At 37.6% G+C, this 20,678-nt stretch overlaps 1 protein-coding gene across 7 annotated transcripts in view; it reads right to left on the bottom strand.

Moving 5' to 3' along the window:
* The window catches only part of TMCC3 (transmembrane and coiled-coil domain family 3), a 135,185-nt gene that overhangs the window by 11,933 nt on the left and 102,574 nt on the right, over positions 1 to 20,678 (bottom strand). The window contains exon 1 of one of the 7 annotated variants that reach the window (XM_085046705.1): positions 668 to 764. The exons of the other annotated variants lie outside the window; for them this stretch is intronic. The gene's annotated coding sequence lies outside the window, so the exon portion shown is untranslated. Of the gene's footprint in view, positions 1 to 667; positions 765 to 20,678 lie in introns of those variants that run through there. 7 annotated transcript variants of the gene reach the window in all.

Here is a 20,678-nt window from a genome sequence, read left to right on the forward strand (position 1 = left end):
TGGTTAATGATGACCTTTAAGACACAGACTATATTCCAGGGATTAAACTGGTGCTGTGGCCTAACTGATCTGCATTTTATCAGTTTGTTAAAAACAGTTGGCATTGATCCAAATGCTCAGTATAAAACAAGAGTTTCTTGAAAAACCCTAAGACATTTTTTGATAAGCTTTGGCACAAAATTACTGTAATTAGTCACAGAATTATATACACACACAAAATGTCACTGATGTCACTCAGAACAAACTGTACATAACTTCCAAGAATGGGTGGGTCTACATCTAACCTTTATACAGCAGTAAGTGTTTACTTCCTTAGTAAAAAATAGCTTAAAAATGTATTGTAATAATTGGATACAAGCCCAAACCAGATCCCTTCTCCCTTATGTCCTCTCCCTCACTGGAGTTTCTATTGGTCAGCCTTGTCTGCCTTCCTGAAACTTCAAGGTCATAACAGCCATAGAGATAAAAAGAACAATAGCATTGAAAGAATACATCTGCAGAAGGCTGCCTTGCTTTTGGACATGAGGAAATCAGTTAGCGTGTGGCAAACCTGCTCCTGACATGAGCAAAACCAATCATAGGGTCAGTTCAAATTCAGTAAAGTTTAGAAAAGAATTGTGTTTAAATTCCCAAAATGCTGCAAGCAGTAGATTTTTTTTTTACTTACTGGATTGAGAGCTCACTAAGGGTGCAAAAGAGTCATATCCAACATATTTTTCTGTCCGGCTGTGTTTGGACAAAATGGCAGGTGTCCTCTGCCATCACGTTGCAAGGCTGGGCCAAGCAACAGAGGCTCTTTAAATCCTCTGTTGATGTAACACACCTGTTTGGGGCTGGGGCTGGGGTGGCATGGGGTGGAGTATTTTCTTTTTTTTGGTGGGGGGCTGGTTGGTTGGGTTTTGTGGGTTTTAGGGTATTTTGGCTTTTGATTTTTTTTTTTTAAATCAGAAGCCAGTAGATAGTTGAGGAGTCAGGTATCTCTAGACAAGAGGCTTGTTACCTTTCTTCTACCTTGATGAGGTAGACCAGTCTTGCAAAGATCCATTTGTGATTGCTTTATAGCTCAGCACTAAGGCTACCTCAAGATATCAGACTTCCGTCTTCAAATCCTACCCCAAATCCTTCTTGCTGCAAGTCTCATCTTATGATGAGAAGAGTTAGCTTGCACTTTCTGCTGTATGGAATGCCTTGCTCTTTATACTGAGCACAAGACTGCCAGTGGGAGTCTGAGATGCTTCCTCATCCCTGCAGGGACTAGTGCCCTCTCCTGGGATGCAGGCTGAAATCCTCCCAGTGCAGGAGACTGAATGCTCCTCTCCTTCAAACTGTGAGTGCTGCTCCAGCTATGCTACAGGAAGAAATGATGAATGCTGTCCATACCATTGCTGCTTCTGACAGGGCCATGAAGCTGTTAGTAATAAAGAAGTTGTTGAGAGATTGATTTTTTTTTTTTAAGATTTTCATTGTGATTGCAAAGAGAAAAATATTTTTACATACAGCAACCATCCCAATAGTTAAAATGGAACTCACTTTTTTTTGAAAGTGAGAAGCACTTTAAGAAAAAAGGATCATCAAACATCTCTCCTGTTATGGTAATTAATAGGAAGCTGGACATTAGCAGTAGATGAGAAGCAGCAGACCCATGTGCCCCAATGCTACAGGCAAAACTATTGAAAAGGGATTCTATATGAACAGGATCTACTGAACAAGTGAGAATATCATGTTTAATGGCTTGTAGAGATTGGTCACTGTATCCTCTGGCTGGAAAATATAAAGCAGACCTAGAAGGTTATTTCTTCCCCAGAGATTTTGGGTAGGATCCATTTGGGAGAAAAAATCCCTAGTGAATAGAGCATAAAGAGCATGCAGCCCATTCAAGTGCAACCCACATCTCATGGCTGCTCAGATGAATCACTCCCTGTGTTCCAGTGACTGTGTCAATGGCTCTCCACTAACAAGTGAGAGATAAGACACCTATGTTTAGGTATCAAACTGAACTCTACTGTTTATATCAGATTTCTTTTACGCTCTTTCAAAAAGTAGCTGAAAAAAGCATAGTAGACAGATGCATATATGCATCAGGTTCCAGAAGGCACATACCTTTAGGATGCCTCACTAACAGAAACAAACTGTGAAGACACGAAATTATCTACTTATTTAAAGAGGCTCAGTTTACAGGTGTTTCCTTCTTTTTCTTTCTCTGAACAACCTCGTTATCATCACCCGTCATAGCTGTGCAAGCTAAACAAAAGCTTATGATGACAATTTAAGTCTATCTTGAAAGACCTTCTGATGAATGCTTAGAAACAGAATCCCATAAGGAGCATACAAAATAGGATTAAGGTGGCTTTAAAGCTTTTAGAATTTGGCAATAGCAACAAAAATCATCAGGAGCAATTCTCTTTTTATCAAGAAATATACATATGCCAGAAGCACAGAGGTTGCAATGGGTAAAAGAGTGTGCAGAGGGGGTTTTGATGCCTTTTTTTGGTATATTCCAAACCAGAAATGTATTTGGGGAGAGAGCTTTACCATCTCTTTCAAGCTCACTGTTCTTTCTAAAATCCACATTAGAGTCCTTCATCAAAGTCTTAAAAGAGAGTTACATCATCATAAAATGTTTTAAGATACGTAAAATCAGCCCCCAACATTTGTGTACAATGTGTTACAGCAACACACCTTCTGCTCATGTTTTTTTACAGAGCTACTTAGTAGTAATATCCAGAAGTACCTACACTTGGAATATCATGCTAATAATCATGAGAGCGTTGAGAGTATATGGGAATGGAGAGAATCAGCAAACCCTGGTTTCTACTTTTTACTGGGTAATAGAAGATCCAGGGTGATTTGTCTGAGACCACCTGGCAAATGCTGATGGAGTCAAATAACTGAAGGTGTTTCTTTTATCATCAGGAATTCCTCTATTACCCATTAACCCCCTGCCGCACTCCAAAAAATCCCATTGAAGCTGTAAGGCATCTCACTGACACACATTAACTGTTTATTCCAGGTGGGAGTCAAAGACAATCCCAGATACCCTTTGGCAGGTATCTGCTCTTCCATATTCAAAGGCTTGGAAGCTTCAAGGGCATTTCCTGAGTAAGGGGCAGAGTAACCTCTAGTGATTTGAATTCTTTTGAAAATTTTCTGCACTATGCCAACATGGTCTGGTAACTATAAAAATTCATTTCTATTAAGCAACTTCAGGAAGACCTCAGATATAAACTAAACTACTAAGCATACTAAACAAGACATCAGATGTTGAATCCACTCCTTCCAAGGGTCAGTTTGATCACCTATCTTTCCCTCCATTTTGATTCATCAGCACCACAGAGTTGAAACTAAGCACAGGCACCTCCAGAATGATGTACATGTACTTGCAATTTTAGTTCAAGTGAAAAAACCCCTCCAGAATTAAAAAACAACCCACAGTTGAAAATACTATAAAACAAACTCTGTAGAAAGCCATTGCAAAGAAAGCATATACACTGAAGTCCTGGTGTGACTAGAAAGACAGCTTTTACTCTCTTGGTTTAATTTAGTAAAGGCGAAATAGCCAGGTGTAACCTGCAACCCAAACAGTCAAGTTCCCACCAATACTGGTTTGCCTCAAATCCTACACACATGCTCAGTTCAAAACAGAAATATCCCAGAAATAACCTTTCCTCTAATTTCTAATTAAAGGACTGAAGTAAGGCCATATTATCTAGGTCACAGTTTGTGTGTAAATAAGTATTTAGATATGGTGCTATTCCAGATTGGACCAATGGGAGAAGAGAACAATGGGGGGAAGAGGCAGTTTTCTGCTTCACTGGTAACACCAGCTCCTTCAAAGCCCAAGAACAGTCACTGAAAAATCTCTGGTGTCACAACTCACACTCAGTCCTGTTCCGAGTTTTTTGGCAGCACAAAATTGATATAAGCAAACCTGTTCCAATACAAACAACTTCTGTGCCTAGACACTGAAAACTGAAAATAACAGGTCCCTCTAAAAGTAAGCAAGTTACTTTCCATTTATTGTCCAGCAGTCATGTGAAAAAAAAAAAGAAAAAAAAAAAAAGAATAAAAACCACTGTCCTGGCTAGGGAAAAAATACAGCAATGAACTGATACTCACATTTACTAAGCTTAAATTTCTTAATCAGGCAAAAGATAGATTCCACACCCCTTGGTTTACTTGCTTGAGATCAATTCTCCTCTTTAGATAAGCACCATTAATTAAAAACGAGTCAATAAAATATCTTCCATTAAAATAATGGAATAAGTAACATTAAAATAAATGTTACTTGTGTGCATGTTCCTTCTGCCTCAGGTTTACACAGCAATGCAGGGAAACACTTGGGAGCCCCAGGTGCTAAATGGGTGCTTCCATCGAGCAGTGCTTATGAGAAGCCAGCACTCCTGCTCCCTGTGGAGGAGAGCACCTTTCACCTGACACAAATCCCTCAAAGGACCACTGTGAAACACTGTGGGGGTGACATATTTTTGAAGAGTGATGTAAGATATTCTGTATCCCTTCTAGATTAATTGTCCAACTTACTTTTAGTGTTTCTAATAAATGTTCTCCCTTCCCCCTTCCCAGCTTTTATGGATTTTCTTCCCCTCCCATTCAGTAATAAGTTTTCCATTTCTAAAGATGTCTGAATAGATGGCAATAATGAAATTTTCCAGACTACTGTGAAATACTCTGTGAAAAGGCAGCCTGCTACACATTTTCAATAACTAAATCCTTTTCCATGAATAAGAATTTCATAAAAAGCCAGCCACATACCTGCTATGACTAATCACTTCTCATAGTTACAGCACATATTTCTGATCTCTCACCACTTGTGGTTTAGTGTGTGCTTTCCTTTGTATCACTGCATTGTCTAACTTCTCATCACAAACTATTCCACACTGACAAAGTTGTAGCAGGTCACCTTCTCCCTCCACATGGTTCTTTCTGTTTCACAGTCAACTGTTAATTTAATTGCTATTCAGATTGTCTAAGTATTTTCTGAAAGCCCAGCTCCTGGAACTGTACAATCATACAAGAGAATACCAGGAAATACTATGAAGTTTCTTGCTTTCAGTTACAGAGAAGTAACTCTCACATCTAAATTAATAGCCAACAACCAACCAAATCCTCCTTTCCCAGGAATCAAAACAGCTTTAAGGAAATTTTTAATATGTAATTTACAGACCTACAAAAATCAACCCCACAGCTCAATGCTGATTTTAGTGTAATTCATGAGTTTTTATAGCTTTGAGCTGGCAACACTTACATAAAACCTATTTTGTAACAGGAACATTAAGACTTTACAGTAGCAGGGAATTTTGAAAGTACTACCATTCAGAGGAAAAAACCACTCTAAATCCATACAGACTGGCCATCACAGGCAAAAGACTCAAGATGCGGGGATTTTGTTTGTTCAAGCCATCTCAAAACTTCCACTTATAAACAAGAGAACAATAGCTGCATCAGGCATAGGATCTTTTCATTTGCGTTAATGCTTCAGCAGCACATCCTGAGCATATAAACAATCACATCTTGTCCTGTACATGAACTGAGTCGCTCACTGAAAGGAGCCTGCTGGCTTCTTCCTTTCCCCCCACCCTGCATCTCTCCATGATGGGTTGATAAAGTCAAATCTCAAAAATACCTGTTTGTTACTTCAGCAGTTCTGCCTATATACAGGACTTTTGGTTCATTTTTTCTTTAAAGGCTGAATGAAAAGAGGGATGAAAAGTTTTATTTAAATGACTGCTTAAAAAAAAAAACTTATTTCATTGGGCAAAATAAAGACTAAAATCTGAATCCCACAAATGCATTATTATACAGGTCATTTGTTATTCAAAACCACTGCTGCAATAATGGTATTTTAAGCCACTCTATATAACTGATTAACACTGCTCTAACTTAACTCTGAGAAAACATCCTAAATGCAGTTCATTAAGAAGCAAAATTCTCTGCAGAGTTAATGGATCTAACCTCCTGAGGATCAAAACAACGCAACTTTAAAATATTTTCTTATTCAAATTTATTTTTAAATTAGGAAAAAATATTTTCCTTTCTTTTCACTGAATGGGAATTGTAAAGCATTAGGCAACAGAACCCAGTTTCCTGCTCGGGTAGTACTCTGCATATCTTTCTCTTGGAAGAAAATGAAATGTTACCCCCCAAGTTAGTACAAATAACATTGTTTTGAAAAACAGAAACAGTTTCTGCTGCTGTGAAGATGCCATTAAAGTGGGTCGCAAGTGATGCTTTTCATTTATGAATAGATGTACAGTTCTTATTCTAGAGGAAGTCTTCAAATATTATTTGCATGTTTACTAGATTGTTATTTATATAAACATACATGTATAAAGATATACTTTTAAAAATATTTCGTAAAATATACATAAAATTACTGTTATTATAATGAGTGCTAGTTCACAGAAAATCTCATATCCATGCAGTGTTTCAGCTGCTGTGCACCTTCTGGAGAACCTACTCTTGGCGTGGCATTTTAAGGTTACACCCTAACAATCCAATAGTTACAATCAAATCTGAATTCACAAAAAAGAGAACTTTTCCAGTAAAAAGACCCCCACAGAACACTTTGTGAAGATGAGTGTGCCTCTACAAGCATATGTCCCTGAATCCTCCACTTTAAAGAGGCTCCATATGCACATTATAACAATCCATGAAAGGAGTACTTCAGACAACGCTTAGTGCACTCTCTAGAAACATGTTCTGTGTGTGCACAGAATGTGGAAGTTTCTCATATAATCTTTTTAAATGTTTAAGAGCTTGTACTAGCATGCATCACTCCTATAAGAACTTGGAGGTTTGTTTCTTAAAAAAAGATGAGAAACATTTCTGTCAGTCTATTGTCTCTGAACAAAGATAATACCTTCGACTGTTGTGCTAAGACTGTTAAGCTAAGACTGCTCTGTCAATTAAAAAAAATTAAAATAACCCACTATTTGTATGTAGTCATGAATCATCTTTAAACTCCATTTTTCCTTTCCTATTTTTGTATATACCATACAATTCAAATACTAATACACATTACACAAATATGTCAACCCATAAAAGAAGCTCTGTTGTAGAGAAGTTCCATACTTACATAAGATACATCTATTAATTAAAAACCCAACACTCAAAAGGCTTGTCTAACTGAAAAGAAAACCAATGACATTCACCCAATTAGTGCGAAACAAAACCGTACTGTGAAATTTTTATCAAAAATTAAAAATATTCCTATTCTGAGAATATATTTCCCCAATTAGTGAGTTTTATTAAACTGAATTACTTAGAGAAAGCAATTCAGATGATTTTGGCGATAAAATACGTTAAATTATTATTCTTATGTCACCATTTTTCTTGTGACAAAAGTGTTAAATCAGAATTTTTTAAAGTTTCATGGATAAAGAAATAAACTATTCTTAAACAGCTGCCTCTAATGAGGATTCACTACATTTTTACAGCATTGTACAAATCTTCTGATGTCATTTTGAAGATGGCTGTGTAGCAACCATTACAAATTGCCATGGTAGTACTAGCAAGTGAAAGCAGACTTTTCCCCTAAGAGATGTTTGCAAACTGAAAATACATTTATTTTTGTTTTGCCAGAACTAAAATGTCAAGAGTAGAATGAACTCCTGCCGAAGGAACTCCTGCTGATTCTAAAAGCTCCTTGTAAAGCTCACTGCCCTCTGCTCTTAACTACAGGGCACATTTGCTGAACATCCCTTCATGTAGTGTAAATACACAGGAGAACATGTATTATGCAAAAATTTTAGTCAAAAATTCAGTGCTTAAAAACTAAATAAATAAACCTATCCAAAACCAAACAAAACCCCCACTCCTTTCTCTCTGCCATGCAACACAAAAACCATTCTCAAAAGCAGGATTGCAAGATGAGAAGCACAGGAAAGAAACAGTACTGACTTTGTTTAGCAGGCTAATGGAAAGTGCTCAGAAACTGTACAGTTGCACAGCACATTAAAATGCTTAGAACAGAATAGATTCAGTAGGAAAAAATGTGTTCAACTTGATCTTTCTTAATCTGTAAACACCATGTTGCTAATATAAACCTAATTTAATGCAGGAACATTAAACCTGCTTACTTGCCATCTATTGTAATTGAGAGGATGTGTAAAATATTATAGACCAACTTTATGTAACTTCTTTGCTTCATTAATATGTTTATGCAAAATTGAATTCAATTAGACACAGATCTGGTCAAGACCTATCACAGGAGACAGCAGGGCTAAAAAGGGAGCACCAACAATGAACCAGCAACAGTAAGACTCACGTAAGAAAGCGGCAAGCAAAGATGGCTTTGCAGTGTGGATTTCTTCTATTGCATTTTCTTGCCTTTGGATAAGTGTTTTAGATTCATATCCTTCATATTCAAGGCCCTTAGGTTTTTTGGATTTTGTTCAAACACTCCCTAGGAGGACAGAGGAGATTAAAACCTTTATAATGCTTTTAGTCATTGGATCTCAGCATCATTATCTTAGGTGTTTCATCCTAGCGCTCCAAAGGATGTGATGGTGTCACAGGGATTATTTATTTAAGTGAATAGGGCAACACTAAAAATGTTTCATGGGGATAATGTCTCTCAGGAAATTATAAAATTATTTTTCAAATAACATTTGTTGAAACACAATTAAAGTTCATAGCGGTTTACTTGCCCAAGACATTTATATGGACAAATGCCAAAATTTGGTCTCTAAAGACAAAACTCGTCAATTCATCTCATTGAGAACCACTGAGATTTTTTGGAAGAGGAAACCTTAATATTGCCATTAGAATATTGTAGTACAGTTAACTTTACAAAAATAAAAACAAGTATAGCTTGCTACAGAAATAGTATCCAAGTTAAGAGTTATGTGCTTGCTCATATTCTTGGTTTGTAGATTTTTTTTGCTTCTTTCTTTCCTCTTTTTGCTTTTGCTCAACTAACATTAGCAACTGCATCTTTTAAACTTAAATCAGTTTAATGATATTTTTTTTTGTCTGGGATATATTTTGCCTGATAGAGTACTTGCCAAGATTTACAGAAATTGCCAAGCTGTGCATTAATACAGCTTAATTTCATGTATCTCCTTTTGTATGGCTCTTAAGACTATCCCAGAACAATTTTTCTTTTTAAATAATAGTGATAATTTATATTACATCACAAAAACAATGAATGTTTATTCTGGATACTGTGAACGCTAAAGCACATGATTTTATGGAATCCATACATTTCAACTTGAATGGATACTTGCCACAACAACTGATAATATTGCTTAATTCATAAAATACAATCTTAAAATAGGACAGATTTTGGTACGTCTTTAGTAACATCCATTATTAAATCCATAGTGATGGGTAAGTCAACTGCTGTAAATACATAAGATAAATCCCACCATCTTCAAGTCAGGTATGAATATACACCTGCGTTTCACTCACAGATATCTTTCAGCACTGCTGGCAAACTTCATGTGCTTTGAAGAAACATAGAGCTGCTTATGTGCTCTAAGCAGGGACGGTAACAGAAGTTATCCACATCATATCTAACAAAAACCTCCTTAAGATATAGGTATTTCAGAATCTTATAGAACTGTAATCCATAATAGCTAGACCAGGGTAGCATGTCTGAAACAGGAGCTCAGGCTCTTGCTTTTCTGCTTGGTCAAGTTGTCACACGCTCACCATTCATGACTTACATGTCCCACAAACTGAGTCACAGAGTTCGCCCATCAACTTCTGTGCCAAGTGTATGAAAACAATAGAAAATGTTTCAGAGCATTTTTAAGAGTTATTTTCAGCTTGTTGAAAGTCACTGCCTCCCTTACCTAACCACAGGGAATTGGGAGAGCCTCTATCAAGCTGCTGAGATGGTCAAACTCTTTTTGTTATTTCCTTTTAAATTTTTTGTATGAAGCAAAAGGCAGCCCAACTTAAGTAAGTTTGTTCCCCACGTTCTTTGGCCATTTCAGCACAACAGAACTATTTAAAGCAGGATGCAGACGTTCCCCGTATAATTTTATTACACCATAATACAACAGTGTTACAATAATTACGACAATAAACCTGATGGTCTTTTTAAAGCAGCTTGCAATCTTAATTCAGAGTGTTTTTAAACAAATTATCAACAGAAAATGACATGTGTTGATGTTGCATTCAAGCTACAGGTACAGGGTTTCTCAAAAGCACAGACTTAAATGCTAGTTGCCAGTTTTCTCTTAATGCCAGTTCCTACATATTAAACTCATATTAGATTTTTCTATTTTTAGAGTTGTGGTGATGTTAGAGGCCTATTCACTGATATGATTTGATTAGAATGAAGCTGCAATCAATATTCTGCTCCTCTCATGCCTGCCTGCCTCCCTCCCTTTCCTTTGAACTTTCTAAATTGATTCTTTTTGTCCCTCTCTTAAGTTTCTATTCAGACAGTCAAGAGGATATGCTTTATCACATGGTTTGGTGTAAAAGACTTACAAACATATTACCTTATTCAGTCATAGCAACAGCACAGATAAAAAGGAACAAAGCAGAGTTCAGTGGGAAAGGAAGCAGATAAGAGTCGTGCCGTCCTTGGAGTCCAACCATGGCTACTGGCTCTGCACTGAGCCAGAGCTCTGTACCTGAGCAGGGAGCTGAGCTTGGCTCCAGGCTCCACAATCCTGCTGTAAACAACCTAACATTTGACACAAGAGATCTCATTCCATGAAAGTGGAAAAGCAAAGTAAAACCCAAACCACAGTGCTCATTTTGAGGCTTTAGAAAATTGTCTAAATATTTTTTCCCTTTATCTCTCTCTTGGTCATGTGCTTAGAATAATTTTAACCAAAACAAAGTACCATTAATAAATCAGATTTTTAGAAGTCTCAACAGGCAGATGAAGATCAATCTCCATTACTAAACCCCCAGAAACATGCTCTTAGTGAGATTATACCAAATGATGTTAGCCTAATTACAACTTTCACACAGTGAGTTAATATTCTATACTGTGTACATGTCAAAAAATCATTTTCCAGACTCACTTCCTAAAGAAACAGACTGACAAACACTCACTTTCTGTCGTCAGTTACTTGACAGGTTTGAGAAACACACAAATTGCTCCAAGAAATTATAATGCAAACTGCAAAGAAAGCTACTTCAGCTTACACCCACTAGTTCTGGGTATATACGTTACAATCAAAGCAGTCTGCCTGCAGGTAAGCAAATGGAAGAAACAAATTAGATTTGTCCCCTTGTGTACACATAAGTGTAACATGTACCAGCCTAGCTGCAGTTCAGATTTTGGTTCCAGAGAATCAACAATTTCACAATGCAGAAAAAAGTATGTACTGCCAGCATTACATGTGGGTAAAAATCTGTTTTTAAAATTAGCTGCTGTAGACTTAACACTGCTTATAATAAAACAGAAGTTTGAGGGGAGAAAAAAAAAGGAGGTAGTAAACTAAAACCAAGATTACCTAACATTTCAGCAGCTCAAAATGGCCTGAATGTCTTCTATTTTGTTTTATCTAGAAAGGAAGTCTTTAGATATGCACACATTCATTAAATGCTTTAGGAAACTTTAATGAATTGCAGTGATTTGCACTGGACAAAAATCTTCCATGAAAATATGACTGTAAGGAACTCTGATCACCACAATGGAAAGAGCAAATCACATCTCTTACCAATCTGTTCTCCAAATTCAGATTTTAAGTCCATCCCTACTTATGGTTCTGGTACTAAACAGGAAAAACGGTACCATTTTAACTTCGTGGAATAAACTGACGTACTTTATTATTCATCCCATTTGGTCTGTAGGCTTTTTATGTGCTTTTTATTATCTTTCTTGTTCATTTACTGCTTTAAGAACAGTGTTATAAAAATAAAGGTCAGTACAGAAATAAATGCACCAGGTGTTATGTTCCTCTGCATAATTTAACAATATTTAGACAATAGTCATATAGTCTGAAAGCTTTATGATATAATAAAAGATATTGAAAAAGTCTGTTAGGGCTGTTTGCTAGCTGAAAGCCAAAGATTCAGCAAAATAAAATCCAATACATGTTCAAACATTTTCAGGTGCTTAGCTACAGGTACTGGGATCACTATAGTGTAGTATGTCCATGTAACAGCTCATAAGCACATTGAAAAGTTAAAAATACTAGTGGAAGTAATTAAAAATACACTAGTAAAACCAATGATTTGTCATTTATTTGGCTTTTCATTGAAGACCTGGTTTAGTCCCTTCAGTGTGATAAAAGTGATGTTTAGTTTCTGGAACTAACTTCACAACACAGATCTTAAAAGATCCATGCACAACGCTGTGAATGCATTCTTGTTTAGAGTGCAGAGCTGGGGTTGGCTTTAGAAGCATGTAAATAACTGAAGACACTTATGATGTGCCTTTTCAAGTTCTCTAGATGGCTTCTGGATCACGTAAGCAAACAGATAAAAAAGCTCTTGCTATGTTTAAAATATCACAGTGTTGTGATATTTGATTACCTAATGTATGAAACTTGGGTCAGAACTGATCAAAAGTTTCTTAAAGTCTTACTGTTATGTGTAGGGAAAGAAAAGGAATTACCGTGGAAGTACTAACTGGAAAGAGCACAGTTTCAGAAGGCATGTAGTTTCATTGCACGTAGCAACAACCAGGGAAATTTTGTTACTGCCTAGAATGCTGAGAACCAACTACAAGCAGTTATCTTGCTGTCAGACAAAATCCCACTGTGCAACTCAAAGACAATGTAAGGGGTTTAGTAGAGCTACAAACAGACTGCTCTTCTAAGAGACTGCTACATATGAATGTACATAAAATCACTCCCACAGACTAGGCAGCCTGCCAGTACCCCTTACAGTGAACAAGTCTAGCAATGTCAAAATATTTTTGGAGTAATATTTTCAGAGTTGGGGTATTTTGTGTCTATGATCACCTTTTGAAGAGTTCCCATGGTTCCTAGTGGAATTTAAAAGTTATAACTGGTAGTTCTAGAAACCTGTCTCTGGCACAACCTGCCACAATGATTTGAGCTGTACTTCTTATCTGCAGAAAGGTGAATCCTAGAAAAACTCTACTAGTTGCAAGAGAAGCTCGAGTGACAAACTGAATCTCAAAGCCTGCATTGAGATAGTCATGCCAGATGTATTCAATGATCTGTTCCACAGGAATTTGACTCTCTCCCCACTCCCAAAGCGTGTAGACACACTGACAGGCAATACAACCTAGAGATGAAAAGGAAATCTAATCATCACATTGTTACTTCAAACCAATTATGAGTTCTAAGTATTAAAACGTGATTTACTTATTTCCTTTTTGGTCAGTGTTGCCTCCTGAATGTGCTTTAGGGGTGGGGAGACAGTAAAATTCAGCATAAATTCGTAAGATGAAGATTTTGTGATCACCTGTCCACAGAAGAGCAAGTTCCACATCTGCTTTCAGAGTTGAAACATCGAAGGACTCATGTTAGGCCAAAAGCAAACAAAGTGTGCCTTTGACAACCACAGACACTTGATCTGTGCTTACATTTAGATGCCACATAGCTCCTGCAGCCACTTCAGGTGAAATTTCATCCTCTGTCTGATACCACAAGAATCTAACACCTTGCACATAGTGATTCTGCTACCTAAAAATCATAAGTTAGGCTTTTATGTCTTCCCTGCATCTTAGCCATGACATGCCTGGCATCTGTGAGTGATGATGGTAGCCACTTTGATAGGTGAAAGCTGAACCAGTCACTATTTTGGGTGAAGCAGGAAGGCCTGGAATTTTTCAAAGTGTTAAGATCAGGGAGGACACTGCAGGACCTGCTCTGCTCCTTCTTGAAGGATGGGAGGATTCCATATCCAGGGAGTTTGCTTCAAATTGCAGCTTATTAGCTAAACAAAAGCTTTTGCATTTTATTCATGTGAGCAGAAGCTCATGTGAATTTTTGCCTCACATGAGCTCAGGTTTTTCCCCCTTACCCCTTTCCCCCCTTTCTCTGTCTCTCTAGGCTTTGTTGTGAGCACTTCTGTTCTCAGTTTCCTTGCTGTCACTGCTTCCCTCCCACTTTTCTATTAACATACCTTATAACAGGTGAGTACCTTCCCCTCACCCAGAACTTCTGTAGGATCTACTTAATCCCCAAAATTTCTTGACTCAGTTTAGATTTTCCTCATCTCAGAGACAAGGGGTTTTGAAGCTAGCATCTAACTTTCTAACAGAACCATGTAATTTCTCACTAGTGGTACAACTTCCTGTAAATCACATCACTATCCATTCACATTGGGAAATTTGAAGAAAATAATCTCCCTATCCAAGCACAATTTTTCTACTAGGTCATTCTTAGTGTCTCAAAAGGTGCCTTATCAAATGTAAAGACACTCTTTAGGTTACACAACTTTACAAGGAAGGCAACGGCAGGTCTTATTCTAGGAGTCTAACAGTAAGTTAACTGCATCAATATAATGCAACTGCAGAAATATGAGCCAATGCAAAAGCAGAACAAACACCTCCAAAAGCCACGTAAGAGACTCTGACACTCAGCAATCCCCACAAGCCTGGAAGAAACTTTCCTCTCTAAGCTCTTGTATATGCACCTTCACTTCTCAGGAGCACAAGAAAGTATGAAAGGGATCATATATAAAACCAAAACAAGCAAAACCCAAACAAACACAGACCAGTACTGAAAGCCTAAATGCTAAGTTATTATTAGACACAATCTACTTTTGAGGTTATCCAGGTTGCCACTTGCTTGTCTAACAAAAAAACATCTGCTTTAGGTTACCGTTGCACCATGCTATAGACACAGCAGGACAGGGACATTATTGCAATTCTACTATAAAATATACTGCCCATTTTTTAAAGCCAAACATTTTTTTTAAGTTTACAGAAATTAATAGAATAAATTCAAGAGCTATGATGCATATATAATGACAAAAAATACCAATTTTTGTCACTCTTTTGTGACACCAAAATGACAAAGATTGAAAGGATGGTAAATAATACTTCAAAAGCATTTTTAGGTGATTGAAACAGAGCTATGATTCTAAACAACCTACAAGAGAACTAATGCAGGTAGTCTGAAGACTTTTTACTAAAACGTCCCTTTGACAAGTGAGATGCACTTAGTAATTTCCTGATTTCTTCTTCCTTTATTTCACATGCTTTAAAATGTGTTTTCCTGAAGAATTAATTCCCTTTCTTCAGGGATTCCTTTGCAGTGACTCCATAATAGTCCACTAACAAGGGAACTGATATCACAGTCTCTTGCCAGGTGAATCAATTCAGATGCAAAATATGTCATGACTTCACTGCAGAAATCACTGGGGAAGAAATACCTAATCACAGATGAATTGCATGTTTAGTCATATGTGCCTTCAAGCAAAAGGCATGGGGAAAGTAGGTTTACTTATCAGCCAAGACTGTCCATCAAGAAACTAACAGTTGTTTTCTAGGCTCTCGTCACCTTAACGCATGTTCAAACTCACAGCTTCAAGGCAGACATCCCAACCACCAAACTGACAGCTAAGACAATGACAGTCCTCTGCCTCTGCTGAGGAATTAGGGTCCCTGGACCCCAATATTTGTGGAGAGATTACAAAAGATAATAAGACAGTGCAGACATACCCCAGGAAGGGGAGAGATATCCTCACACCACAGATATGTTTTGAAGAAATGCAGGAGGGCACACTAGCATTTTGCCTTGTATTCCTGGGCTCGGTTTTTTTATTCTGCAGCAGTGAACTTGCTGCCCTGATCCCCTACTGTGCTGAGGCCAAGCTGCCCCAGGAGGCACAGAGGCCTCAGTCAGTTTCCACACCTCAGAAACATGGGTTCCCATGGAGCTCAGCAAACGAGATGGTAGGGAATAATCAAGGTCTCTAACAGACTCTTTTCCTTTAGTTCAGCAGCAGCTTACTCATGCTGCAGTTCTTCCACAATTCATGTTAAGCCTAGTTTTTATCCTATTCCTGTAAAAAAATTATTTTGAGCCATTTTTCAGTACATTATTAATCAGCAGTGTCCAAGCCACACATCTCTCCCATTTAAAGAGCAACTGTGCTGTAATGCACCACCAGCCATGATGTGAATGGAGCTTATCCAAAAAATACATCCATAACTACTTAGTATTGACAACAATAACCTGCAAAACAGACCTGCATGCAAGCCAAAGCATTTAAATGGACTGCAGGTATGACCTGCTTTCCATACGTTGTTCTTAATCTTCAGCAAGCACGACTGAATCAATGCCATCTAGTTACCTCTAAAATGCTGGTACACTGGAACTGGCTTATATACCTGAATAATTCAGCTTTGAAGGGCAGTGGTGGCACTCTAGTTTGAAACCAAGCCATGAGAGCTTGTAACTGCTGAGATCCTCTGTGTATATTTACACACTTAAGAACCTCCATTTGTTGGTTACAACAATTTAAACTGTTCTGGTTGAACACTTCACATCCTTTTACAACTCTACTGAAATTATTTTTTAATAAAGTTTGGCAAGCAAAAATTGAACCATAGCTAAAAAATTACCTGCAATATCCAGCCTTGTGTGCAGCAAAGTCCAACATGTATTAAGTCGTATTTTATTTTTTTATTGAAAGTGCATGGAGTGTAGGTAAGCTGTTAAAACACTTAATGCTTGATAAGATACTACACAACAATCCATTCAAAAAATAAGTAACATTTTAAAATTTTTATGAAGGTCATGATTTTCTTGCTTCAGTGCTCATGAAAGTGAAATATTAATGTCATGCAGAGGAATGAAGCATACTGAAAACCCCAGAGCTCTGTCATGACATCTAGATCAAGAGCTTCTAAAGCAGCAACCGGAGTTGCTTCAGTGAAGACCATTCTTCCACACTGTGTGGCAGCTAAGCAGTGCAGGAAGGCATTACAAATATTTGACCAACATCTATTGGCTGTTTGTGTTTGCAAGCATGGATGAATCCAGATCCTCAAAAAAATTATCAGGAACACCGCTGTACTATGCACCTGAAGACTCTGAAACACTGTCAAGCAGAATTAAGTGTGTCTACTGGCAGAAAAAAAAGCCCAAATCAACCAAATCACTAGACAGCAATGAATATTATGTATTCTTGGAGAGAGAATTTAAAATACAGATTGACAAGAATTTGCCATTTATCCCCACTACATCTGCTCCTTCACTTGACATGTTACATCTTCCCAAAGCCACATTATCTCATTCTGAAGGCACCTACAGTGTTTCCTTCACAGTGCTTACTCTGGCCATCTAGTTGCTGCTAAAAGCACAAGAGTTGGTTGGGATATTACATTCATATAAAAACTGCCTTCTCAATGTTCCTAAGGAATGCTCTATCTTTCTCCAACAAGACACACTGAACATGCTAGAACACCTTCACCTATGCATTTTGGGAAGATCATTAGCTGAGTTTTCACTACTAACATACTTCTGTCAATTCATCACTACCCTGATGATATGGGAACTTCATTCAAATTAGAGTATAAAGCTGCCTTTTGTAGCACAGACATGGACAACATCATGCACTTTAAGGCCACTCTGCACAGAGCTTTGAGCAACCTGGGATGGTGAGTGGTTCCCTGCCCATGGAAGGAGCGTTAGAAGAAGGTGATCTTCAAGGTCCCTTCCAAATCAAACCAGTCTAAGATTCTGTGATCAGAAAGCACACACTACACCTGATCAGTGGCTGAATAGGCATAGAGATTTGAACCTTAACTCAGCTTGAACTGCAGAATAGAACAATTGCTGTATTCCCTTGGACACATCTAAATTGCTAGAGGAGTCAGGGACAGCCTGCTGTATAATCCCTCACAATGCAGCAGAAACATTTGTTCAGCAAAAACGATGAAATGTGGTAACATATGGACCTTAGACTTATTCCCAAAAGCAACAACACCCAGCAACACCTTCCCAGATCTCCTCACCCCACCCCTCAATTGCCTCAGATTTTATGTCCCCAAAACACTATAGAATATTTTCTGCTTGTTCCAGTGTCTTTAATTGTATAATCCAGTGTCTTTATAGTGGCTTCAACTTCAATAGCGTCCCTTGCCAAACCTTTCTGGCCCAACAAGTGGGCAAGGAAGTATGTTCTCTGGATAATCCTAAACTATCTGCCTGCTGATGGACCAGCCAGTGGATAACAGGAAAATTGTTTCTGACTTTCACTCCTACAAGAATGGATAGGTGCCTGGTGAGGATACATGAAAATCATTTTCACAACATGTCTGGGCTCATTACCTTTGAAGTTTCTACTCTCCTGTCATATTTATCAGGCAGAGTATAATTCACTTAAACAAATCTGAATGATGCAAAAGCCTCAGGAAACATGTAAACTAATTTCCAGGAGAGAAACAAAGGACTTAAAGGAAATTCCTTGCTCCTTTAACATTGAAGTTACATTCATAAACTTAATGGGCTTCCTTTCCAAAGGAGTAATGTATTTTTGCTGTTCCTCAAGTTTGGAATGTAATTTGAAAATTACTACAAACAAAAATTTTGTCTTGATTTACTCTCTTTACCTGCAGTTAGATCTTCCTTTTCTATGCCCAACTGTCGTCCTTGTTATTGGCACATAGGTGACATATATTACATGCATATAAAATATTTATACCCTTTCCATATTTTATTTGTATGCAACCTTTCTTTTCCTTTTACAAAAATGAACACAAACAGAACTGAAGGATGAATACTCTATTTATCTCAGAAAATCTGATTAATCTTTTCCTCCAAGTTGTTTTTTGTGGGAAAAAATATTGCAAAATTACACCATGTAACATACATGGAATACTATTATTTTTATTTTTCTCTGGGACCTACATTTCATACCAGACCCTGCAGTTTTCAGTCTCTGGGGAAACTTCTACAGATATTGTAGTTTATCAACATCATTACAAAAGGACAAAATTGGCAGAACAGAGGTAAGGACTATGAAGATTAGGAAGTTGCTGTTAATAATCGTTCATCTGTGAGCTACCACATTGATGTTGGCTCAGGACATATCCTCTTTTGGGATTTAATGGCCAGCCTGAATTACAATAGTAACATATTTATTATTTTCATTCAAAACATTTGTATTTCAGTGCTAAATGGATTCTATTCTTGCATGTAACAACATTATTTTAGCCAGAAGTCTCATAAATTGAATTGCCTATGGTGCTTGTAGTGCTGACAGAAGGAAGCTGAGCATAGTGTTAGCTTAAGGAATAATTCTGAGCATTCAACATTCAAAAAAACAAGCACATGTTGTCACAATGCTGAGGAGTTTTTATGTTTGGAAACGAGCTGTTGAATGGATGACACTTTGTACCTTTTCTAAGATGACTGCCTCCTAAATCTTATTGCTATTGCAAAGATAATGACAACAGATTGACCTGTCTTTTCCAGGAAGTAAAAACATTTAGAAAATGATACAAGTTTATCACAGAAGTCTCCGAACTCAATCTTGATAGTATGTTAATAGCAGCAGAGAATGGTACAAGGCACTACACTCTAAAATCAAAGCTTCCTCAAATGTAGCAAAAAGTAATTACTACAGGAATTAAAGATGTTTCTTCATGTGTTGGCTAGCTAGTAAAATATATGGAAATTTCACTGCTCCTTACATTAGAATTTCAGAAGCTCAGTTCAAATAAAATATTTCCAAGCCAATTATAAATCTGCAGCCTTACAAGGGTACAATGGCTCAGTATATTAAGACATGAGACTGACCAAAATCATACTGGCAGGAGAATTTCTTTCCATTTCCGAGTCACTAACCCTATCTTCTCTAACGTATACATTTTTCAGTCTATCAGACTGTTAGTCACCAAAACAACCACATCATAAGCAACATATTTGGCCCTACACAGAAATACAGTGAAGAATTTTAAATAAGAATTCAAACACAGCTATTAAAGTTTTGTCTCACTAAACCATGATTTCACACCCCTAATATTAGCAAATTACACTGGATGAAATCAGAGAGAAAAATTTCCTCTTAAAAATAGAAATTAAGGCCTATTGCATTGTGCAAGGGATATAAATGAAGTGAATTTAACTCTATGTGACTGCCCTGGTTTGGCTGGGGTGGAGTTAATTTTCTTCACAGTGGCTGGTGTGGGCTCTGTTTTGGATTTGCGCTGAGCACAGAGTTGATAATATAGAGATGTTTTTGTTATTGCTGAGCAGGGCTTACACAGAGCCAAAGCCTTTTCTGCTTTTTGTACTGGCAAGGAGGCTAGGGTTGCACGAGAAGTTGGAAGGAGACACAGCAAGGACAGCTGTCCCCAGCTGACCACAGGGATATTCCATACCACATAGCATCATACTCACAATATAAAATGGGGGGAAGAAGGAGGAAGAGGGGAGACATTCAGAGTGATGGCATTTGTCTTCCTAAGTAACTGGTGGGTCTCTGCTCTCCTGCAGATGTCTGAACACCTGCCTGTCAATGGGATACAGAGAATTCATTCCTTGTTTTGCTTTGCTTGCATGCAGCTTTTGCTTTCCCTATTATACTGTCCTTATCTCAACCCAAGAGTTTTCCAGCTGTTACCCTTCCCATTCTCTCCCCACTCCCTGAGGGAGCAAGCCAGTGGCTCCCTGGGGCTTGGTGGCTGCCTGGGGTTAAACCACAACAGAGACAATTTAAAACTATCTTATCAAGGAGTCTACAAAATAATTGTAGGCCTTTTTTTTTTCTAAAATCAGACATCTTTGCCATAACAATAAGGTAAATTTAAGATTCTT

The sequence above is a fragment of the Lichenostomus cassidix genome, chromosome 1Aa (assembly GCF_008360975.1).
Source record: "Lichenostomus cassidix isolate B80296 chromosome 1Aa, HeHo_3.0, whole genome shotgun sequence".
NCBI lineage: Eukaryota > Metazoa > Chordata > Aves > Passeriformes > Meliphagidae > Lichenostomus > Lichenostomus cassidix.